The following is a 26904-nucleotide window of genomic DNA, read 5'->3' on the forward strand; positions in this document are numbered from 1 at the left end:
GAACTAGATTTTCCTAAGTAAAATGATGATAAATACACAATTAATGCATGTAAAAAATGAACTGTGTGGGAATAGTAAGTCTTATTAGATATTATAAGTAAAATTTACTTACATTTATTTGCACATGTTGTAAGGAATACCCACAATTCTTTGCGCCTGAATATTTTTATTTTTTAAGCTTTATCACAGAATAAGAACTGATAAGAACTTTAACTACTTAAATATTTGTTAGCAAAATGTCATAAAGGTTTAAGCTCTTATATTATTGATGTTGTTTTGTTGTAAATAATAATTTTGTGTTTTGTGAAGTCACCGTTCAGGTGATCAGTGTTTCTTTACATGAAGCCTGTTCAGAACATTGTATTGTAATTTTCTCCACAGTGCTGATAATGCATGTCAAAAAAACAGTTTGTGTGCGTTTCTGTTCCGAATCAAGTTTATTCAATGACTGACTTGTTGTCAGTCATGAATTTTGTGTTATAATGCCATTTATAATACTAAAAATAACTAGGTCCATAGGAATATGTTAAAGAAAATAACAAACAGAAAATACGATTTATTTAATATTATTAGGACAGCAATGCTTCAATTAAAAAAAAACCTAATAGACTTTCCCTAAACGATTAAAATAAATCTAACTTCTAAATACAATAATTAAGTAACATTTAATTAATTATTTAACATATGTTTTATCATGCAATTTTAAGTAAATTTTATTAGATTTTAGTAGGAAAGTTTTACTTATAAAAAAGCAATAAATTTTACTTAAAAAAAGTTCGTGCAAATTGTAAAATTTACTTTAAAAAATCCTCGTAACAAGTTGTTTTTTTCAGTGTAGCTAATAGACCAACTGTATAGTATTGTATTAGTAGTGTTCAATATCGGTATCGGCCAGAAGTTGTCTGTTTAAATTGGTATCGGTATCGGCCCAAAAATATCCTATCGGTGCATCCCTAAAATTTATTAGTATCGATACTTCTAAGAATGACCGCTTTCCAGATTTGTAAGAGACGCATTTCATGTTCCAGTGCCTCCCAGTTCAACCTCTTGCCTTCAAGTTTTGTTTATACTCGTGCTTTGGTAGGCAACGCGAGCCTCCGCAAAACGCACACGCGTCATGAAGAGGTGATCCACCCGCATTTCACGTTTTTCATATTTTGTTCAAATGTTTTATATATCTGCTGTGGGAATGTTGTCTCGGTTTTAAAATAAAGCATGGCAATGAGATTTAAGAGTGTTTCTCCCTTTTTAGGAAAGGTATTGGAAAGTATCGGGAATCGCAACTATTGACTCTTTATCGGTACCGAAACAATAGTTGTTTGATATCGTGACAACACTAATGCACAGAAGTCTAAACAAGATACTTAAAAAAACCTGTACTATAGACAAGCAAGTACATTCGCTATCATCCACACTGTAAAAAAACTGCTGTTAAAAACAGCCAGAATCTACAGGAAAATGCTGTTTTTCAACAAAACGGTAAAATACTGTAGAAATCCTAAACGTAAATAGTTCAAGGCAACTTGTGCCCAAATTAAATGAGTTAGGTTCCAGGGTATTAATACGGTAACATACCATTAAATATAGTGGAGCTGTTAAGTAACGGTAGTAAAACTGTAAATTAACAGTAGATTGCTGGCAACTTATCCCCCAGTAGTTTACTGTTATGTCAGAGCACATTTTTACAGTGCTGGCAATGCAAATGTCTTAACGTCTCGTGTCGTGCTAGTTTGGTAACGGCAATCTTGATTGTTGCATGCCCAAAAGCAGATTGACCAGCGAACCTAGCAGGATGTCTTTGTGCCCTCCATTCCCGGTGATGACACTCCAACCTGATCACAGACTTACTGCACACTCACCCCATAACACCCATGAGCCAACAGACGGCTATCAGTGACCTCATCCTAAAATTTCCATCACTTCTTGTACTTCACCCATCACCCTCACAGCTCCTTCTCTAAAACAGATGGCTAAGGAGTGACATCACTCTCACCCTGCAAAAGAAGAAAGCTTTTGCACATTCGGCTGAAAGGGTCTGGCCGAAAACTTGCGAGACCAACGCGGTGCTGACACTTGAAGGTGGGGTTACCTGAGGTTAGTGGGGACAGCTGCGATTACATCGCATGACAGACGGCCAAATACTATGAGGTCAGCGGTCCTGACTCTGGGCTCTCTACACATGGCAGGACAGGAAAAACACATTTAGCTCCATAATCACATGGTGGACGAATTTCACACATTGCTGCGCAGAGAAAGTCTTGGGTATTCTGCTGACAAGGAGTTGTAAACTGTGTGGCGTAGCGACACAGACCGGCAATTTATCCTATTTAAATAACTGCTCATCATTAATTCAAATGAATGGAGCTCATTATTAAAAATTTATGTTGTTTCTCCCACTCAAGGCAATCTGTACTTTCACATGATATTGTATTCATGTTTAGAAAGCAGTGGGCAATAAAATATATATAGATATAGTGTGTGTGTATGTTTGCATGAAATGTTCTTCTCATAAAGGATCTGCCCTATGTCAGAAACTCAACAAAAAAGTAGGGATGGCCGGAATATCGGATATTAGTAATTTACCGGTATTAGACAATACCATCTATATCGGTATGGTCTGATATGACTGTTGCCCGACATAAAACAGAAGCTTCGCCAAAAATGTACGTTGAGGTCAGATGTAAGTCTTCCAACCACCTTGCATGTTGACCAGGTGTATATTTTCAACTGACAGGAAAACCTGACAGGAAATTTCTTTCTCTAAGGCTGGATTTACACAGTCACAAAAAATCGGATTTAGTGCTCACATCTGACACAGATCGGATATCGATGCACGTGTGTAAACACAAAAAACTTACCGAGATCCGATTTTTTCTTATGCGATCTGAGCGACTTGCAAATGTGGATTTTTATTGGATACATATCCGATATCCAGACATCCGAACTGTGTCTAAACTCACGTATCCGATTCAGCTTAATTTTGACGTCAGTGTTAAGCCCGGAATACACTGCAGGATTTTTGCACTCCTATAAGATCATTACCTTATCACACTGTGCGGCATGGATCGTTTAAACTTGGGTACGACAAGCATGTAGACTGTACGATGATGACACGGAAGCTTCGGCGGCTGCGTCACACATTAGCGTAACGTCACCAGCATGCGCTCGTGGTAAACAAATACCAGCGTGCAGGTCGTAGCAGCAAACACACTGTGCGTTGATCATGCCGAATTTCTGACACCATCAGAAAACTATCGTAGGCTATCTTTGGGAAAAACGGCCGTCTTTGAATCTCTCTCATTGTACGACATAGGACCACCGATGAAGAGCCATGATCACAGAAATCGCGACGATTGTGTCACGATGGCAATCTTTCGTCTGGGACAGCCAATAATCGTGCAGCGTATCCTGGGATTTACACGACGGATTGGGCTGATTGTCATCATTTCGCACCTGAAGTAAACAGGAATTAAGTGAGGCTGCACCTGGTTAAGCTAACATTCTGTCTGGGCAGTAGTTTAATCTAAACACAGACATTGAATATGAGGCGTATCTAAAGTATGTAAACAGGCAGGACAAAAAAATCTGATATGGTAAAAAGATCGGATCTGTGCATTAAGATTTGAAATGTAAATGCAGCCTAATGTTGCGTTTACACCAGCCGAGGTAAAGGCGGCAAAAACGCACTATTCGCCGTAGTTGGACGCTTCAACATTTGGAGTGTACTCGCTTCATTCGCGCATGAAAGCTGCGCGTGAAAGTCTAGTCATTTAAAACATTCAGGCGGAAATCCGCGTCATGGGAGGGGCTTCTGCAACTCTGCTGAGACTCCGCTCGCTTTCTGTAATCACGTCACTACTACAGCAAGGTAACCTGTTTCCCGTAGCAACGCTCAATTCGCGCTGAACGTGCGGAATGCGCCACGCCTTCCGCGCACACCGCGCCACAGGATGCCTAATCGCGTTTTTACATTGACTTAACATGTAAATAACCTGCCCTTGTTGCCTCTATTGCGGCTGGTGTAAACGCAGCATAAAACCAATTGAGAGTTTACCTGGCAGTGCATTAGGGTTAGGGTTTACTCATCATGACATGCTTCTTGCATGACACCTTGGTAATGAGACACTATTTTAGGGACTGAATCAGCTGTAATCATTTGCACTGTTAAGGGGCATGACTGCTTTTTTATTACTGCCTGTGTTGGCTTTCCGTGTCTATTTGCACCCCCTTTTCATTAGGAACTTTTTCCCCGTATCATTTTACATGATTACACATAACTTGCTTAACGAACATCAATGGTTTGATATCTTTGAATGTGTGGATTGCATGGATGAATAGCACCTTTAGAAATAAATTTACTTAAAAAATGTTGACAGGTTCAATACTTATTTTACCCCGCTGTATTTACTGCATCCCCAGCCCTACACAATAGGCAAAAACTTTTTGGGACTTAGTGAGAAACCACACAATTCACTGAGCTATGTGGTACTCCAGTTAATAACATGGTTACTGAGTGTTTACAATTTATCAAAAAGATCGACACATCAAGACATTAGACTCTTTCATAAGTTAAAAATTGGGTTCAGAAGGCCACATGATTGTGGTACTCACAAAGCCACCAATATTGGCTAACACATCAAGGATAAATATTTTCATACCACGCTCAAAAAATAGTACATTTCTAAATACCTTGATATAATAAAAGTTGACCGAACTAAAAAACCATTCTAAAAAAGCTGAACGAATCGGTGTACAAAAGCAATACAGGAAAATCTGTTCGCAATTCTCTATAAACCATAGCAAAGATTTTATTGTCACAAATATCATCAAAAAACTTCAATCAATATAGACCTTCAAAATTAATTCATCCTGGCACAGATGTAAACACAACAAAACCTCAGAGATTAGTGTCTTTCAAGTATTTTGTATGGCTATGCAATTAATTGTTTTTGATTTTTTGATTTAAACTTTTACAAAAACAAGATAATCGAGGTAAAGCAATTATTGTGTCGCATTCAATTTCCGGCGTTTCGTCTTGTGTTATAAATCCAGCACGTCTTCAGCTGCACGCCTAAGCTAAGGCAAAACTATTTCTTGCTTTTAAAATATGAATGATTTGCTGCTGGACCGATGTGTTTGTAAGGCACTTCTGAAGACACCACTGCTTTGAAATGACAACATAAAAGCAAAGTTTTTAAAAGTGGATTTCCTTAAGAAAAATACACATTTAATAACTCTTTAAAAAAGGTTAAAGTCATTGAGTAATTGTGGAATAAAAAGGTTTTTTCTCATAATCGAGCAGCCTTAGAGTCGAGTGTTGAGAGCAGATTCAGCTCTGTTAAAGGAATAGTCTACTCATTTTCAATATTAAAATATGTTATTACCTTAACTAAGAATTGTTGATACATCCCTCTATCATCTGTGTTCGTGCACGTAAGCGCTGGAGCGCGCTGCGACGCTTCGATAGCATTCATTCAATGGTACCATTTAGAGATAAAGTTAGAAGTGACCAAACACATCAACGTTTTTCCTATTTAAGACGAGTAGTTATACGAGCAAGTTTGGTGGTACATAATAAAAAGTAGCGCTTTTCTAAGCGGATGTAAAAGAGGAACTATATTGTATGGTGTAATAGCACTTATGGGAGTACTTCGACTCGGCGCAGTAACACCCTCCCTCTCCCATTATGAGAGGGAGAAGGGGAGCGGACTTTTCAGGCGAGTCGAAGTACTCCCAAAAGTGCTATTACGCCATAAAATATAGTTCCTCTTTTAAATTCGCTTAGAAAAGCGCTACGTTTTATTTTGTACCACCAAACTTGCTCATATAACTACTCGTCTTAAATAGGAAAAACGTTGATGTGTTTGGTCACTTCTAACTTTATCTCCAAATGGCACCATTGAATGAATGGGGCCAAGCCAACTGCCATCGAAGCGTCGCAGCGCGCTCCAGCACCCACGTGCACGCACACAGATGATGGAGGGATGTATCGGCAATTCTTGGTTAGGGTAGTGGCATATTTTAATATTGAAAATGAGTAGACTATTCCTTTAACCTCACTCTCATGTGAAGTTGCTCACACCAAATATAAATAACAATCAGATTTAGGAAAAATGCTGCATTTGATGGAGCGTGATAGTCCGGCGTTACACGATCAGTGGGGGTGCTTTACAAAGAAAGTGAGCAGAAAAGCATTACAGAGATGGATCCGCTACTTTCCCCTCAAATTTCTTGTGTACTATTATTAACTCGTGCCTCGGATGAGAAGCGTGAGGAATGTGGAGTGACGGTGCAGAAACGGCCGGCATGCCGCAACTGTCACACGGACGGCCACGCTGCTGGGATGATTCTGACGGTGATGGATGTGCTGGCGACCGTCAGCATATTTACTTTCCCAGTGGCCCTCTGCGTGCTCACACACACAAGGAGAAATTCATCTAAACAATTAAGCCAAGACAACATCCAGTTTACAGACACATCCAATCAACCTCCAATTAACAAAATTGACCAGACGTTCCTCTGGGTGCCTCCTAGGTCTGGGCCTCATTTGGACACGACAGAGAAAAGACAAGCGGTTGCACGGTAGCCGGAGAGCGCGAGGAGGAATGCGTTTCCCGTCGATTGGCCCTGACAGTTTATCAGAGCGAGACAGGCGACGGCCCCTATCCCAGAGCATCATTGACAAGGGATTGGCCTACTGTCATGCGGTAAACCCAGATCCCACCGATATAAACTGTATGGGATATTAATGCAGTCACTGGGAACCGTTATAAATAGTCCCACACTCAAGGACACTCTGGAAAACAACCGCTCGGGATCGAAAACATGCCAAAGCAGTTAATGCTCAATCAATGCAGGACTATGGATTTCCTTGAAATCAAAATACGATAATTTACTTAGTTAACTTTTCCAGAGTACAGAAATCCATATGGCACATCAACCTTATTGTTCCTAAATTGGGGGAAAGGGGAAAACGTCTTATTTATGAGGAATAAAAAGAAAATTAACTTCAGGATATCTACTTTCCAAACTCAAGCAATCTGCATCTAAGACCGATTTCTCCCGATTTGCCTATGCAGCTCATGTTCAAGCAATTATTCACCATTTCGACAACACGGGAAGGTCAGTGCCTTCTCATTTGCTTCGAGTTGGACCTTTCGCTTTGCCGCATCAAACAGTCTACGCTGTAGGCAAATTGCTATTGCGTCTGTGAGTCACTGGAGGCTTTAAAAACATTTTGCTCTTTCATTTGTATTTATCCGACGTGGCTGCACCAGAAAGCAGAGGATCCAGACATGCAGAATTAATCCATAACAACTCCTGTCCTCTCAGGTCAGCTCTCCTTCAGCAGGTGGTCAGGGTAATGCATTCATTAAAATTGATGGCCAAGAAAAAAACACAAAGTGGGTTACGTTACTGGTGAATAAAAGAAGCATAAAAGAGAAAAATATGGCAGACTAAGTAGCTTTGAAACCCTCATTCTTGGCTGTCATCCTCGAATGCAATTCGAAAGAAGCTCGCCATCGCTTTCTGCCTCACGTAACTGTCATTTTAATTACTTATGCTTCTGTTGATGGAGTTAAGGTTTTATTTTTCTCTTCGTATTTATTCACGAGCGAGAAAACATTTCGCTGTTGCTTTGTTCTGAAGGACACCCATGTGAAGCTCTGACAGCAAGTAGCGCTGGCCTGCAACAACAATGTCGTGACAGTCCCTGACTGTTTCCCTTATTCCTAACGAAGTTTAATAAGCAAGCGTCTCATTCACAGTTGTAGTTTTATCAAGGTCTTTAAGAAAAAGACAAAAGGTGCCGTTTTGAATGGTCTCTTTACAATCCTACTTCTTGTTCCAATGACAAACAGATGCATGACAAGCAGAAGGCCAGTATAAGCTTATTGTGGCACTCTTCGTGACATGAAATATTCTGTATACATGACGGTGACCGACCCAAGAGAAGGGGGGGAAATGGATAAAACCCTACCTATATTCTCATATATCAATGCAGGTAATGGTAAACTTGGGCAGGTCCTCACTCTCCCATAACCTCACTCACACATAACACGTGGAAATAAATTGATCCGAGCCACTGGCCCCCGCTCCGAACCCGGGATCCGGGAGTCATTACGGGGAGGTGAAAGGTCCGACTGCCAAACAGCCGCATACCCTGCAAGTTTGCAATTGGCTGAACACGGCCATGAGCTGATTGCTACCAGCAACCGGTACCACCATCTACCATTTTGTATCAATCTAGAATTTTCTATTTCTCTTGATGTAAGAGGCGCAGAGATAATTTCATCCCGCTGTGACTGATGGTGGTGGGGGAGGACTCTGATATGAGCTCGGCCTGAGCTGTGTTTATGGGATTTGGGGTGGAGGGGAAAGAGGAATGGGGCTCGACGGATGAAAACATCATTGGGTCACATTGACACAATGCCCAGAAGACTGAGAGTTGTAGATTGAGGCAATAGAAATCCATCTGACCGACAGCCACTTCAGAGTGTCGCGGTCAGAACCTTGCATAAGTAATCGCTAGAGACGCCAGAGCTCAAGTGATGAAAACAAACGCCCCTTATAACCTCCCAAACACAACCTTGAATATATAAGGACACCAGGCCAGATCAGGTAAGATTTTTTGTGGGTTTGATCCACAATTGGGGGAATGAGATTAAAGATAGAAGCATAGCTAAGTTTTTACACATATGCGAGGGTCCGCGTACAGTGCGAGGGTCCGCGTACAGTGCGAGGGTCCGCGTACAGTGCGAGGGTCCGCATTTGCAAGTGCGTTTACGTTGTACACGTAAATCGTATATATACATGAAGGCAGAAGGTAGTATGTAGCCCAGGAGATGCATTGCGTTTTGTCACGATGTGCATGAGTCGAACGTCTTTCGAAAGGCTGTGCATTTGACACAATTTGATTAGTTTTAGTAAAACAAACTAAACTCCGGGCTTGAGGATTTGTTCATTATAAAAAACTAAAGCCTAGCACAGTTCATACGAGGCCCGAGACTGAATTCCCAAGAGAAATGGGGTTTAAATGGACACTCTACTTTTTTGAAAATATGCTCACTTTCTATCTCCCCTAGAGTTAAACATTTGATTTTTTACTGATTTTTACTCCGGGTCTGGCGTTACCGATTTTAGCATAGCTTAGCATAATCCAATGAATCTGATTAGACCATTAGCATCACGCTCAAAAATAACCAAAGAGTTTCAATATTTTTCCTAATTAAAACTTGACTCTTCTGTAGTATAATCGTGTACTAAGACCGACAGAAAATTAAAAGTTGTTATTTTCTAGGCCGATATGGCTAGAAACTATACTCATTCAAAGTCCGTAATAATCAAGGACTTTGCTGCTGTAACATGGCTGCAGGAGGCGTAGTGATATTGCACACTGCCCGAAAAATAGTCCCCTTGGTTACTTTCAATAGCAGGGGACTATTTTCAGGTGCTGCGTAATATCATTGTGCCTGCTGCAGCCATGTTACAGCAGCAAAGTCTTGATTATTAGCTTAGTCTATTTAGCTTAGTTGATGTATTACTGGTCTAGTTTTTAAATGGTGCTCCTAGAAAGCCACTGTCCTGAAAAATAAAACTCCTAAACCTAGATTGTAGGATCACTACAAGGGATGTGAATGTGAACAGCCGCACCAAACATGAAATCTGAGGGTGCGCTCTCATTATCCCAACCAAAACGCACCGAGTGCGTTTGACCCCCAAAGACTGGTCCGTTTGACTAGGGGAATCGCTTTGTACTGTGCCCAGGCGCGGTTTGGTTAATCACGCCCTAGCTGCTTGCAGAGGTGGGCTCGGGCGTGGTTCACTTGGGGTCAGGCGCTGAACGCGCAGTGTGATCGCTCCAGTAAGAGAAGTCAATTGCGCGACCACTCACCTTCATCTGCCTTCGTAAAAACCTTATAATGCGCGCAGCAAGGTTACGTAAAGGTCTGAGCTGCACACGCAACAGATCAACTAAGCAATGTGATGAGAGAGGGCTGCGTGACATTGCACCCCAAACAACTAAATAAAAAATTAACATTACGATGGGTTCCAGTGTTAAGAGAGTGGATTACTTCGGTCTTCTTTAAAACAATCGCATCCTAATCCTTTTGGGGCAGTAGAGAGGGGAGACAATCGCGCTCAGGCACGTTTCGGGTAGGTTAGGTATGATATGAGTGCACCCTGAGACTGTACTCACTCACTTTGCCTTCCTCGAGTGTCATCTAGCAAGTCTAGCTGTAGAGTCAAATCTAGTCCAAGTATTTATGTCTTGTGAACAGTGTGTAAATCATTGAGGTCTCACTATGAAGCATGAGGCTCAGAGATAAGCGATGACATCATCCTTGAGCATTATATATTTTGATAGTATAATTTGTCGATGTCAAAAGAATTTCATAGGGGGCTACAGTAAGTCTAAAGGGTGTTATTACATTTTTGAACCACTCCGTAAATATTTAAATACTGGACAAAGCAGGAAACCATTCGAGTCTTCACAATACAGGACAGATGTTTGAACTGGCAAAGGCTCCAGTCCTGCATGTCATGTCAATCAGCGTGCATCCTCAATTTACACACATCAAGAAATAAGCAATTTGATAGGATCCAGTGATTGCGATCCCTGTGTAAATATGTCAGTGTAAACATGGTATATTTGCATCACTCATGACATCTAAATTCATAGTAGAAAAGCAAACAATAAGCAAATTTAAGCATAAGAGAATCTATGTGAGGAGGGACATTGGGTGTCAGGGTGTCCTGTGCACTATAACACCTGTAGATGAGCCATTCTGGAAATTTAATTAGAAATTTACGCTTTTCAAACAAAAAAAATGGTGTGTATCATCAGCTTAATAATAAAGCAGAAGTGAACTACAAGTACAGTTTTAAGGTTTCGTAGTGCTTCATCTTCAGTCTCGCAGCTGAAAACCGTACCGGATGAAAATCACAAGTTCTTCACAAATAAACAAACAATAAGTGTGACAATTACGCAGTTGACATAACTCCTAAAATCTCCTAAAAAGCAAACGCTCTCCTAACGTTCTCTAAAGCAACAGTCCAATAAAAGGGCTAAAACTCTTTCCATCTCTTCCTCCAGTAAATCCTGTGCCTGGGTTTGCAGATTTGTTAGCAGTGAGTGAAGCAGCACAGCTCGCGTCTGATTGAGAGCTGCTTCGGATGTTACCGGCACCTCGTTTTGCCAGTTTCAGAGCTTTCCGCATCCACATCTCCATAGATTTAGATATAGTGGTGGGGGTAGGAGAGAAGCCTCGTCGTACTACCGTAAACTGCTCCAGTGTTGAAGAGTTGGAGAAACGGTGGTAGCTGCACACAAGAGCACCGAGCTGCTCTGTACCCGGCGAGCGGAGGAGGCAGGAACATCAGAAACAACCGAGCGCTCTCATTGGCCGGCTCTGCGAGACACGTACCGCTGCGTAGATCCCGTACAGCCAATCACGGTGACACGAGTGAGGGTACTTTATGAATGAACAGTGACAGGCGTAAGGTGTGCGCATTGAAGTGCACAGATAATGTAAATCCAAACACCTATTAAGTACCTTTCTCTAAAAAATATGTATATATACATTTAATAAAACATTTTACACAACTACACTAATAATGCGAGTTTTTTTTCCACTGCACTTACATAAAAGAAAGGTTTTTGTGGGGGAGCAGATATTTGAATAAGCTTCAGCTTTAAGCAAAATAAAGTTTGCCAATCCTGTGGAACAAGGAAGCTGTAATATTTAATGTCCATGGTTAATGTTTACTGGCAGCATTGTCTGTTTTTATGGAAATCACTGAGGTATCCTGTTGACTGTCTGTGAAGCCAATGTCTAACAAGCAAAAGATGAAAATTTAGGGAGTATGTTGTAGCTCGCATCGCTGGTCAACAGCACCACCTACAGTCAAACATGATTTAAAGGGATAGTTCACCCAAAAATGAAAAGTCTGTCATCATTTACTCACTCTCGTGTTTTTACAAACCGGTTATAAATTTCTTTGTACTGATGAACGCAAAGCAAAAAAATGTATACAGGGTAATGCACTTAGTCTTAATAAAAAAGACTTTTGAGGAATTAAGACTAAATAATAATAATAATAATAATAATAATAATAATATTGTTATCCCACTTTATAAGGATAATTCATCCAAAAAATAAAAATTTCTGTCATTATTTGCTCACCATCAACTTATTACAAACTTGAATAAATTTATTTTTTGCTAAAAAGAAAGGTAGATATTTGTAATGAAGCAGGAATCTAAAGCACCGTTGACTTCCAGAAGGAAAAAAATACTATGGAGGTCAATGGTGCTTCAAAACTGTTTGGTTACAAACATTGCTCAAAATATCTTCATTTGTGTTCATCAGAAAAAAACAGGTTTGCAAAACTTGAGGCCAAGTAACGATGACAGAATTTTCATTTTCGGGTAAACTTTCCGTTTAAATGACCTCATGCGCCTTATTTCCAAAACAAACATTATTCAGGTCACAATTTTCTGCTACATCAGCATTTTGGCAATCATGTCTCAAATGTGCTTTTAGAGAGCACTCAAAACAAACTGTCGCAGTACTTGTATGCACTGACCTTGTGACAACAACACAACAGTTGCTTTGTCTTGTACAACACCATCCACACATGTTCATATGTTCAGTGTTTAAACATACAGCACAAATGCATTAAAGATGATCTACATACATTTTAAAAAATTACGTTAAGTATAAAAACATGTGCTTTCACAAGCCAAAGCCTGACATCATGCTTTCTCTGCGAGCTCTAAATTCAATCTCCAATTTTTTTTTACAGATAAACAGTTCAGTCTCAGTTCTGTGGGTGAACACTGACACCTGCAGGTCATCAGAAGTACTCCCTCCCAAAAACAACCTTCTTTCACGCTGTGTGGAATGAAGCGTAATATTCTGTGTGCAAGTATAAAAAAAAAAGAAATCACACAAAGACACCCAGCTGGAGCTTCTGACAAGGCTGCGAATACACAACCCAAACTTCAGCAACGCTCGCCGACATACCTGCTGGGTTCTGGGCGCCTATTATAAAGGTTTTCACAGAATTCCTGGCTTGAGAAATGTGCAGACTGAAAGCTCATATCAGCAGTGTGCCGTACAGAGAAAACCCACTTCCAGAAAATTCCTCTAGTAATCTCCAGTGATTCGGCCATGACGGCCTCCTGCTTGCGGCCAATCTACAGAGTCGCTCCAATAAGAGTGTCCATCAAGGGGGAAAATCTGGAGCCACAACATGTCTTGTGGTTTCCTGCGGTCCTGTGAAGTGCGGACATGAGGGATGGCACAGATGCTACAATGTCGCAGTTTATTGGACAGTTGTGTCATGGTGTCGTCTCAACAGGACAAAAAACATCTATAGCGTTACCAAACAGTTAGTGTTTGGGATTTAGATTCCATTTTGTAAAACAATGGTATTCCTTAAAATACCCTAAAGTGATGTCAATTTAATGATATATCAATATGACAATAAGAAAAATAGAGTTTAAGGACAAAAGATGCACATAAAAAGCCAAACACACACTACAGGGCTGTGTCTAAGATTACATTACATTAATTTGCTTATATTGTCGACTTGAATGAGTGAATATGAACGAGTGAGTGAATTCGGACACTAAGCAACAGAAGCGCTGCGGGCGTCATCTTGTGTCGAGTTTATTTGGCAAGCGCCCCACAGTGAAGAGGTAAAGCTAGACGTTGAGTGTACATCGGTTGTATACTTATTATTGTGGTGCATTATAGCATTGAACTCTTTAATGTCCACTATAATATTAGACACCACTACAAATGGGTAAAGTGAGCCATTTCAGACACAGCCTAGGTCTGATATCTTGTACATAATAAGAGCAGGTGTGTGCACACATGAGCAGGTGTCAGGTGACATCCAGCACCAATAGTAAAAACTTCTGCCAGCCTCAGAATCCACAAGCTTTCGGCAGCTGTCAGGCGGCGTCCGCTCACTACACTGCACAAAACGTGTTAAGAGTCCCTCATCTCTGGCAACCATAAGCTGCCATTATATAACATCCATAGAAAGATAATCGTATACACTTATGCAAAACTCATGGCAAACATATTTTCACTAATTATAACGTTGGAGTTAGGGTTTGTCTTGCATGACGGCCAAACTATTCATTTTCACACCCTGATCTCTGGTTAAACCTGCTGCCAGTGTCTAACTTTAAAACTTTACAAGTTTCAGAAGACAAGCTGTCGTGATATTTTTAGTATGACACAACAAAAAAAGAATGTGTTACTGCCTGTTTTGTGGTGCAACTTTTTTCTTGTTAATGAAATCTGGCATGCTGGTAAAAGATCTGTTGAATCACATGCTAAAATACACTACAGCCACAAAGTGTGAAAAACACAAAATATAATATTTTAATGTCATTCTTATTTTGGGAGTATTTTCTTAGACATGGCTTATCCTAGTCCCGGACTAAAATGCATGTTTGTGCTGCCTTAATTTAAAAACACCTTGTACTGGCATAACATACAGTGTCTCTATAAGTATTGGAACAGAGGGAAATTTTGTGTTATTTTACCTGTTTACCCAAATTTATTATGAGTACAATCATATAATGATATTAGAGCCCGACCGATACGCGTTTTTTCGGACCGATGCTGATACAGATATTAGGGAGTAGAAAAAGACTCGTCGCGACGAGATCTCGCGAGATAAAGGTGTTTCGCGAGATTACATGTGTTTCGTGAGATTTCTTGTGGAGGTACTTGCCGTTTCTCAAATAAAAGACTATATCCTTCAGAGGTTGCATTTTTAAACTGCATTTACTTCATCACTGTCTTATTAGAGACTATTAACAATTATAAAGTTTACTAATTATTTAGTTAATCGCAAATTGTTACGACTTGCGAATCTAAGGCTCAGTTAATGATCTGAAATAAACCTTGATGACGTATGCAGCCTGCATATGCGACCTCCGGAGGATGCAGCTTTCTGTTTGACCCTTTTACAGTGCATGCATTATATTTGTCTTTTACTGCGTTTGCTTTTTTGTTTGGGTTTCCAATAATGTTCGTTTGGAAACTCGTGTGCAGTCTGAGACGCGTTGATGTGAAGTCTCAGCAGATTAAACCCTCACCCAGAGTTTACATGATTTATGTCTGCATGTTCTTGCTCAAATGACAGTGGCTGTATCATTTCTAGTGTAAAGAAATGGACATATATTGAATATTAATATGGATTTAAACATTGTTTGGCTAAAAATAAGCGTTTCTCTCCGTCTAAAGTGAAAGTGAAGATAGCGTTCACGAGACAAGTCCACTATTGCCCCCTGCAGGCATTTGTTATAATACATACATAATGCTTTTTATTTACAGGCCACAAATGTAATGTGTTTGTTCATGTTGTTTAATGAAACTTGGTTTTAATACTTTATTTGAACTAATTATTATTGCATCTTCGTTATTATGTAATTTTAAAGGCTACTGCTTACTTGGGTGTATTTTTATTACCCAAAAATAACAAATTACTTCATTATCAGTTAGCAAAATAATTGTTAGAGCCAGTCCTTGATTAGTTAAAACATTTAAATAATGTGATTTCAGTTTCTTATTCATTTATTTTATCATTGAGGGTTTCTTAAAAAGTGTAAAAATATCGTCTCGTCTCGTGAACCCAATCTCGTGTTTCATCTCGTCTCGCGGATTAAGTGTCTCGTCACACCCCTATTCTTTATGTGTATATTATACTACAGTATATTATACTACAGTACTGTACATAGAATACACTATATACATTAGCATAATATATTGTAAATAAATACAATGCAATGCTCACTTACAAATGTGGTGATCAAACATTTAAATTGACGTGACAAAGATATGTACTATAGGCAAGAAGTTAACAATAAACTTTATTATCCAAAATGAGTCTGATATCTGTGCACTAAACAGTAAACTTGACTTATTATAAATAACTTTAAAACACAAACAGAACAAAATACATAAAACTTTCATCATTTGCAGTTTTGACGAGAATTACATTATATTGGACTTGTATTATAAAAAGGGAAAATTATGATGTCATTGTTTATTAGCTTTACAGTAAGTTGTGTACTTCACAAATTAGAAGCAACTCACCGTTACGAAGACAATGATTGACTGAGAACATACTGATGTAGGCTGTACGATGTACGACTGCGCGTAGTTTAAACGTCTCTCTTGTCCACTTATAATACAATCGACCAAAGCGGGTCTTAATACCAGGTGTAAAAATTAGGGATGCACGATATATCGGCCGACATATCGTTATCGGCTGATAACTGCTTATTTTTAATATTATCGGTCTGATAGCAAAATTAGGCCGATAAATGAAAGCCAATAAATGATGGATTATTTTGGTTTGTTGAACCACTTCACTTGCTCATTGCTGGCCATGTGGAGTTTTGATTGGTGCTTTCTGTGACATAGCACGAAGATGACACGTGTTGCGGGCTTAAGAAGAGTATGCTAGTCTAGCGTAAAGACAAGATGTCCGCGGTCTGGGAGTTTTTCATTGTGAAAATAATATGAATATTTATAGGCCAATATATATCAGTTATCGGCCCCCAAATATAAAGAGTTATCGGTATTGGACAAAATTTCCATATCGGTGCATCCCTAGTAAAAATGTTGTAAAAGACACTGCGTGACTGCCGCCACCTGAACTGAGAGACTGACTGAAGTGAAGGGGGTGGGGGATTGGCTGGTGTCATTACACAGTGACCTGGGTGACCATCAGCAACTAATAGGGCACACTCTGCTGGAAAAAGCATTAAAAAGCATTTAATGTGTTCTGTAAGAAACGTTAATATCGGCTGCATATCTGTGGCATATACGGCGATACAAATATATGCGACAGGTAAACGATAAATCTGTCAGGCTCTAAGTGATATTAGTAAAACGGGCAATTCTGGTCCTTCATTTAAACGCGTTCTAAGCTGTGATAAAATACCTTGGTAATGCCACCGTTCAGACCGCATTACATAGCTTAAGTATCACTGTATCACTGTTGCTACGTACTGATTTATGAAAATAAACACCACTGTCTTTAATCATATTTTTTATTTTTCTACAACTGCACAATTAATGGCGATATCCAGATAAATGTCAATAAATATTGTTGAGTTATCTTATCAAGGAGTTTTTACCTCAAATCTATTTTTCCACTATTATCCACTAGGTGGCGAACTTACCCAACTTAAACACTGACTTAGATGTGAATATGACATATATACATTAAAGGAATAGTCTACCCTTTTGCCATATTAAACTATGTTATTACCTCAACTTAGACGAATTAATACATACCTTTCTTTTTTCAATGCGTGCACTGTACAGCACGTCGTGAATGTGTTAGCATTTAGCCTAGCCCCATTCATTCCTATGGTACCAAACAGGGAAGCCACCAAACACTTCTGTGTTTTCCCTATTTAAAGACTGTTACATGAGGAGTTATACTACTAAGTATGGTGCCACAAAATACAACTTTTTTTGGTGCCATAGGAATAAATGGGGCTAGGCTAAATGCTAACACATTCACAACGCGCTGTACAGTGCACGCATTGAAAAAAGATAGGTATGTATTAATTCGTCTAGGTTTAGGTTATAACATAGTTTAATATGGCAAAAGGGTAGACTATTCCTTTAAAGCAATTAGGCCCACAGAAGTTGTGGTGTTACAGTGCATTTTATAACAGCTAAGGGGTTTTTTAGGCACTCCGCTTCGCGTCGTCCCAAACAATGCCCCTTAGCTGTTATAAAAAGCACTGGTAACCCACTGCTTCTTGGGGTTTATTGCTTTAATGTATACATCATTGACATCTAATTGTATGAAGGGTTTAGGAATTACAGCTGTTTGATATGTAACTCCCCCTTGTTAAAGAGGTCAAAAGAAATGGGACAGTTGACTCATAAGCTATATTATGGGCAGTTATTGTCTATTTGTTAAATTATTTACTCATAAATAAAGGATGTTAAAGGTCTGGAGATGATTTTAAGTGTGACATTGGCATTTGGAAGCTGTGGCTCTGAACATCATGTGGTTCAGGTGGTGATACAGACCATATGCAAGTGATACAGACCATATTTAAGTTTTAAAAACACAACAAATCCATCAGTCAGACAGGAGGAGTATTAGTAGATGCCAGATAAAAAAACAAAACGCACTGGTGAGCTCAGCAACAAAAAATCCTGGACGTCCATATAAGATAACAATAGTGGATAATCGCATTATCCTCTCCAAGATAAAAGAAAAAAACCCAAACTTTATTATATGACTGTAATAACACAAAATTTCCTCTGTTCCAATACTTATTGGAGGCCACTGATGCACACCAGTATTGGTTTTTAAAGGGATTTTTTGTCAAAACTACCTAAATGTCCTAATATAACAAAGGCCTAATCCTGGCTTAATTTAAACCCTGTCCGGGAAACTGCCCCATATTGCTGTTTATTTGAAATTATGATTCCTCCATCTAGTAAATAAATAATCAAAACTACATAATTTGAAAAAATAAAGTGTATTTTTTGGCTACATCGACCAGACCCTTTCAACTCAGTCAAAACCTCACACAATGCAATAGAAATAAAAGAGTCAAAATAACAAAACTAACCACATCTGAAGTTTACATCAAACTGAATTTCCGAGGTACGATTAAAGTAATTTTCTTACAATTGAGAGGAGACAAGCAAGCAAAAGTGCCACAATTAGTCAACAAACTGCTCACATCCTGTGTGACATCAAACACGTGCAAACACCATGCTGAGAAAGAGACAGCGAGAGAGAAAAAAATGATAAAGAAATCAGAGATAAAGACGTCAGCGAACAAGGCGCCAGTGTCTGCCTCTGTTCGTATATGAAAATTAAAAACAAAACAAAAAACTTTTGAAGGCAAATGCAAAACAAGCTTATCTACTATGTTGGGCATAGGGTGGAGGGGTTTACAGATAATTTTCACATTGATTTAGAAGCTTGTGATTAATATCCCACAGCAGTTGAAGAAGAAAAACTCCCATCCAACTTGCCGGAGGAGGCAAGGTGGGATTTCATTACTCTCACCTGCCCAGATCTCTTCTCAGTAACCAGCTCATCTCCACAGTCTGGCCAACATCAAAAATCACATGCAAAACAGAGGCAGGAATCGATTTGGCCTGCCAGATGCCAGTCAGTGGAGCCGTTCGCTCACTATCAGGGCTTCAGGCGAGGTGAAAGCATCTCCATTAGCATTTCAGATGCCTGGTGCTTTTAATGGACTCTCTGCAGAAGGGTTTGGGGTTTCACATGATATGTAGTAGCCCGATTGTCGAATACACGGTTAAGACAAGCTGGTGCCAATTAAAGTGCAGCACTCTCACCAAGGTGGCTAAACTGCATTCATAAGATGAGGATCGTGGGCAGCATAGTGACGCCCACTTATCCCCCAAACACTAAATACTGCAAATAAAACCAAACAGAGCCAGGTCAGGCATTAAGTATTCCCTTTTTTTGCAAATAGTGCAGCTTTTTGGATTTTCCAAAAAGTTAAATCATAAAATGGACAAATCGTACACTGGCACTGAAGGAGGGACCTGCCAGTAGTTCCTAGCCAGATTAAAGGTGCTGCGTATAGATTTTTGAGGCAAGACTGAGAATTGCCACCAACGGCTCTGTCCACTACTCAACCCTGCCTTTCGAAACACACAGAGATGCTACGGTACCCGCCACAGGACAAACATGTTATCCGTCTAGAACAGTGTCCGTTTAGGGCTACTGTAGAAACAGGACGGCACGAATTGCAACTTCGACGTAGGGAGACCCTCGTGTGTGTAGATAAATTGGCTTCTTCTAAGACAGTGTTTCTCAAACTTTTTCAGCCCAAGGACCACTTTATCTTCCAATTTTTTTCTGAGGACCACCTAAGAGAATCCCACTCTAACACGCCCCCAAAAAACAACAAAATAGGAAGGATAAGCTGAATTTAAGTTAAAATATGCAACTGTTTCAAGTCAAAAACTATTTTATTAAACACAAATGCAATGCTATGTTCAGAAATTATTATATAAATTTTATTTCATTTGAACAAGTAAATGTGAAATGAGTTACAGCTTAAAGGATAATTCCGGTATTTAACACTTTGAGTCTCATTTCTGGTTTGTTTTGGATGAACTACAGTGATGGACACAGAAATTTTGACAATGGGTCGAGTCTTGACTTTTCGACTCGTTTAGAAGCGTCTCTTGACTGCTTTAGAATGGAAGTCAATGGCCATGCACAAACATGTCATTAAAACAACACTTAACGTTCATTTTCAAAACTGTACTACTCACCGAGTGGTTCGTGGTGTTCGTTGATGATTAAAAACAAATATATTGGCGCAATGTATGATTTCAATCCGTGTTATTTGCTATAGTGGAACTATTTTTTCAGATACCTCACAACCGCGTATATACTTCCGCTCTATATTTGAGTCTGAAGCATGAATGAACGTAGTCCAACAAACTGTAATAACACGGTAGCATACTTTCAAAATCAAGTTTATTTAAAACACTTACACCATCCAATATGTTTTTTCATCAGCAAAACAATAAAGAAGATATTTTGCAGAAACCCCAGTGCTCCGTCATGCAAGTCAACAGATCCGCACACTTTAAGAGCTAAAGCATATATATCCAATACAACAGTAATCCCCCATAACTCCGTGTGACATATTGACGTCTTGTGAAGCAAATCAATCAGGTTTTGCAAGAAACTGAACGTTATTTACAACACTATTAGCGTGAATGCCAAAGCAGGAAGCGTGCTTTCCGTTTGAGGTGATCTCTTCCACTAGTGCTGTTGTTGGCTATGGATGTTGGTCTCTCTGCGCCACCTATAGAGCGGGAGCATGAGGCGCACTTCCTGCTTGGCAAAAGCTCTGCATTAACGCTGTAAAATATTTATATATATATATTTGAATCTCAAAACTGAAAATCGAATGTCAACCCACGGAACGAATATTCGAATATTCTGGTCCAGCCCTACAAATATGGGAAAAATTTCTTCTGAGAGAAACCGAGCGAAAAAACTACAACCACATGTAAAAACAAACAGACCCTTTTCTGTTTCCCGGCGGCGGAGTGATATATCAGCGAGCAAACAGTCTTCCAAGAGAAGTCAATGGAATTTTACAAAATGCCAAATAAAACACGACAGAAACTGTATTTCGCTACACAACTTGTTTTTAATCATCAACGAACACCATGAACCACTCGGTGAGTAGCACAGTTTTGAAAATGACCGTTAAGTGTTGTTTTAATGACATGTTTGTGCATGGCCATTGACTTCCATTCTAAAGCAGTCAAGAGACGCTTCTAAACGAGTCAAAAACTCAAGACACGACCCATTGTCAAAATTTCTGTGTCCATCACTGTAGTTCATCCAAAACAAACCAGAAATGAGACTCAAAGTGTTAAATACCGGAATTATCCTTTAATATGAACAACAAACTGCACATATGAAAAAAACTGCAATTAAACATAGTATAACAGCCTAGGTCCCACTTAATGTCATTCCAAAGAGCCCTTAGTTTAAAACTGAGGTGGTGGGTATATGAAGTCTATTGTTGTAACTATGGTAACAATAAAATACTGAAAAAAATGTTCCCCTTAATGTCCAAAACCACTGAAATTACAGGGATTTTACACATGAAACAAAAACTAGTACATTACAAAACTAATAGATCTGTGGATTGTAGCTGCTTTCAGTTGACGCTTGATCCTTCTTTTGACTCCTCTTTGGTATAGCCACCGATCCATTTTTACGTTATTAAAACAGAATGGCAAGAACTGATATCACAATTTTGCAAGTGCATTAAAAATCTATTTAAATAAGTGACGATTGTATAAACATTTGCCTAGTTTAGGTCATCTTTTGGTGGACCACTGGGGGGGTTTGGCGGACCACACTTTGAGAATTACTGTTCTAAGGTAATAAAAACAATTTAATTCATTATGTAAGGTATTTATGTATATAGCCTTTCTGCCAATAGATCCTCCTTAAAGTTACACATTGCATCTTGAAAGTAAGCAACTCAAAAATAGTGCCATCTTCAGGACAACAGGTGAAGTACAGATAACATTCACAACCTCTGAAGTAAAAAATCCACATAAAGAATCGATTCAGGGATTGTTTAGTGAAATTGAAGATTGATCAGAGAATCCCACATTGACGATATCCAAAACAATGCAGCACTTTGAGAGCTTTAAAAAAACGCACATGCAGATTTTCTGCTTGCATTCAGTGAATCAATTTTAATGGATCAAACAGACTTCAACCTGCTTCAGTTTTTAATCACTGAGCTTCCACACTACTGAGCTAAACGTCCAAGAATATGTTATTTTACAGCTTTCTGAGGTCAAATTGCTTTCAATTATGTGAGAACTTCAAATAAATGCCATGTGGAAACTCCTACAGCTAAAGACTGTGGTCTGTAAGCCCCTTTCATTTGTGCAGGTCCTGTATAATTCATGGCAGCTGTGAACTCTTGCCTTACTCAATTTTAAATATCTTTAGTTAATTACTGATGTCTGGAAAAGCTCACTAGAGCCTCGGCCGATACTGAAATACAGGAGTTATGTGAGGAAAACCCTGCTGCATTTCATTTAGGATACATTAGCATGTGATTTGTTACGAATCTTCCATCATTTCTCATAAAGCTAAATCTACTTCAATTACTCAAGAAAATAGTTATTAAAATGAACAGCGTGTATGATAAATATATCCTCAGCCTTAAAGTTCAGCATGTCCAACTCTCCACGAAATGACCCTACGGTTCCAACATCTCTTCAGCGATGGGATTCATTTCAGACAGGCATGCTATGATAACTACCAGATGGCCGTGCTGAGCGGCCAGGGAAAGCACTCGGCAACACAAGAGAGCCCTTGTTTCTTTATCAGAGGACAGGAACAGGCAAAAATATACATACTGGCCCTGCTGATAACACGGCTTCAGTGCTATAGAAAGTACCATAATGATTTCTTCCTGCAGATCTCTTCAAAACATCAGCAAGTGTCACCTGACTGATCATCTAATGTCTATGAGATAATGTTAGTAATACAAATACACGTATTGTGCCAACGACATGAAATAGATGCAAACTAGGTATGGAAAATATAAATACAACTATAAATACTATAAATGGAAGGTAGATACACATAAAAGTTTACATTTCAGAAGCAGCTGAATCTGTTTTTGTTATTGTTTCCCTCAGATTCAGCTCAGTTTGGCTTGAGTGCCATCTTGTGGTGGTTCATGAAACTAAAATCAACTTACCCAAATATTCAAATTCTCATATTGCTGACAAATGCAATATGTATGATTCGTGTAATGTATGGTTTAGATTTATCCAGGCCTTAGTTATTTAAGATATTTAAGTAGTTTTTACAAACAAACCTTACAAAACATTACAGGTGGGCATCTTGAGGCAAAACAATGGCACTGATATATGTTAAGATATGTCAGTGCAAGGTGTATTTAAATTACACTTAAATTACTTTTTAGGCTGGGACAAGGATAAGGCTCTTACCCCGGTTTCACAGACAAGTTTTAAAGCTGGTCCTAGACTGAAACACAATTTTGAGCCGTCTCAACTGAAAATAACTTGCAATGACAGATCTTAAAATATGCCAGTGTCATTGATACACACCAAAAATTTCTTTTCTAAGGCATGTTTATAAAAAATGCTTAAACATCTTAAGCCTAGTCTTGGCTTCAGCTAAGCCTTGTCTGTGAAACCAGGCCATAATGTTTTACAATTTTAAATCATGGCTGTCACTGTGTTACTCATGCAAACTCCACAGAGAAAGGTCAGGGCTCAAATCTGGGACCTTCTGGCTATGAGGCCGCAGTGCTACCCACTAAGCCACTGTATCACCCAAGCGTGCCACACAAGCCCTGAAAAGTGAAGCCAAAACGTCTCGATCGCCCCCCAGTGACTGGTCTCAGTATAGGTCATAAACCCCGCCTCCCCATGTTATTCAGTGGGACTTGAGACCAACTAAAAATTTTAATTAGGGCCCGAGCACCGAGGAGCAGGCCAGAATGGCCTGCACCGAAAGGTGCGAAGCCCTATTGTTTTCCTTAGGATTATTATTTTTTTTATTATTTTTTTTTTTTTTAACACTTTTGGGCACTTTGGGTGCCTTAGCATACTCGAAAACTCTTGAAATTTGGCACAGAAGTCAGAGTCGTCAGCCATCAGGTCCGGGCAAAGGCTGGACCACGGGCGTGGCAAGGGAGCTCTGTAGCGCCCCCTGCAATGCAAAAACAAACATTGGGGCACAGATCGTGCAAACATGTACGCATATGTACGAGAGTTGGTACGCATATAGATCTCATCGACCCGAACAACTTTCGCCCTCTAACATTTTGGCTCCGCCCAACAGGAAGTCAGCTATTTTGGATTGTTTAAAAAATGCATGTGTTGAACTTTTGAATACTCCTCCTAGAGGATGCATGCGATTGACACCAAAAGTGGTGAACATGATGTCGAGACATTGGACTTGCTAAATTGCGAAGGGATTTTTGATATCTCGAACGGTTCTGCCATGGCGAGCCGACAAAGTTGTGGCGAAATCAGAGAAACAGGAAGTGTCTAATAACTAAGGCAAAAAATGTCTTATTGTAATGACACGCGGGGTGTTTGTTCATCTGAAGATTCTGATCGCATCGATGTGCCTATTGTGACTCCCGGGTATAGCGCCACCAGCAGGCGCCAGGAAGTGTGTCAGTCACAAAGCTGGATTTTTTTGAAAGTTCCATGCAATGTTCTTTTAAATACTCCTTCTAGGATTTTCATGCGATTGACACGAGAAGTGGTCACCATGATGCCGAGACATTGTAGATGATAAATTGCGAAGGGATTTTTGATATCTCAAACGCTGTTCCCATGGCAACTGTTCAAACTTTACTTTCATTTTAAAGGCATATGTAAGCCTTTCAGTTGCATACAGTTAACTTTTAAATACTCCTTCTAGGATTTTCATGCGATTGACACGAGAAGTGGTCAACATAATGCAAAGACATTGTAGATGATAAATTGCGAAGGGATTTTTGATATCTCGAACGCTGTTCCCATGGCAATGCATCAAACTTTAGTTTCATTTTTACACATATTTAAGGCTGACAGTTACATGCTGTGAACCTTTAAATACTCCTCGTATGGGATTCATGCGATTGACACCAGAAGTGGTCAACATGATGCCGAGACATTGTAGATGATATATTGTGAAGGAATTTTTGACATCTCGAACGCTGTTCCTATGGCAACGCGTCAAACTTTACTTTAATTTCAGGCATGTTTTTTTATACTCTTGGCGTGCTTAGTTGAACTTTAAATTTGGCACACACATCAGAGTTTTCGGCTGTTAAGTGTGTACAAAAAGGTCAGATAAAGGTGTGTCTCTTAAGTGGCTCACTAGTGCCCCTGTTTGTCTAAAATGTGGGGTTGTTTTTTACCTACAGTCCCCAAATGGCTCAGAAACAACATTAAATAGCCCACTGATATTTTACCCACTTGATGCCCTTGCGCACCGTGCATCGTTTTCTCGGACGCACCATGTAGCGGTAAAAAAAACGTGCGAGGGCCCGCCATTGCTGCTTGCAGCTATATTTACACTTTTATTCCAAAGCTGGTTTCTGTCATTTAGTGTAGTTGTTATCACGCTGATGTAAATTGAAATGTTTGCTTTTAAAATGAGTTTGTGATTAGTTAGTTATTAAATGATATAAAAACGTCATGATTGACAGCTGTGATATAGTGTGATATGTGCATGTGTCTTTTTTTTTTACAGTCTATGGTATCGCCCAAATAAGGGAATAAACTCACATGATGAATAAGCACATTAAAGCTGAAGTGGCCATATTTAATTGTACTCACCCTCAAGACAGGTATATAGACTCTTTTACTGTTTGTACAAAACGTATGCGCATAAATAGCAAAAATCAGCAGTGAGCAACACAGACAGAGAAAGTTATTTGAAAAGTTGACTCATCAACTTTTTCAACACAGCTACCAAATTTGTTTACTATAGTGGAGTGGATAGAAGACGTTAGCAGATGGCCAAATATAAAATGGCCAGATACATATATACGTATATTCAGTGGCGGCTCGTGACTCCTCATCTGAGGGGCGCTAATTCAAAATAAGTGTTCAGAGTATCATGTGTGTGGTTCCCTTTTCCAAAATATGTGTCCTGCGTGTTGAGAGATCCTGTGTGCATTACGTGTTTTGTCATAAACCGTTTATGATAAAACAGATGCTCATGTTCACCAAATACACGCAAGACACTCCCTCAACAGTAAACTCTGATTACGCATGAGATTATGCGAGTATCTGGCAAACGCGAGTTTTAATGGTCACAAACGCGAGGCGGACCGCGCTGCCTTTTTTGACTGACTTCAGAAAAAGCAGTATATATTTTATGTGTGTTGTGCATTTTTAAATGGTACAGTTTTTGCAAAAATATGTGATGAACTTCTTGTGTCTTTCAAAAAACATGTGACAGGTAGCAAAAATGTGAGGCGTTCGGCGTGCATAAACAGCGCACATAACGCTCACTGCCCATAGAAAACCATTTAAAAAAGGTAAAGTAAGAGATTACTCTTATATTTCCAGTAAGTTAATTCAAGTACTTAAACCCATGCACCAATCCGATATAATTTTTTAAACAAGAACTAGTTACGCCCGCTATATCTAACACTAAAGCTAACGCTGAAAATCGGAACTCATTTCTTCTTCGCTGCTCTGAATGCAAACACATGAAGTTGCTACAACCAACCACCGTTTAGAGCAGCTAAAAAGAAATGAAAATGCGCTAGCCGTATGTCTGCTGTTTGTCAGTATTTCAGGCTTATAAAAC

General features: G+C 39.4%; 1 protein-coding gene across 2 annotated transcripts in view; it reads right to left on the bottom strand.

The window, feature by feature from the left end:
* Positions 1-26904, bottom strand: part of cdkal1 (CDK5 regulatory subunit associated protein 1-like 1) — a 455867-nt gene that overhangs the window by 426806 nt on the left and 2157 nt on the right. The window lies entirely within an intron of this gene.

The sequence above is a fragment of the Misgurnus anguillicaudatus genome, chromosome 10, assembly GCF_027580225.2.
Source record: "Misgurnus anguillicaudatus chromosome 10, ASM2758022v2, whole genome shotgun sequence".
NCBI lineage: Eukaryota > Metazoa > Chordata > Actinopteri > Cypriniformes > Cobitidae > Misgurnus > Misgurnus anguillicaudatus.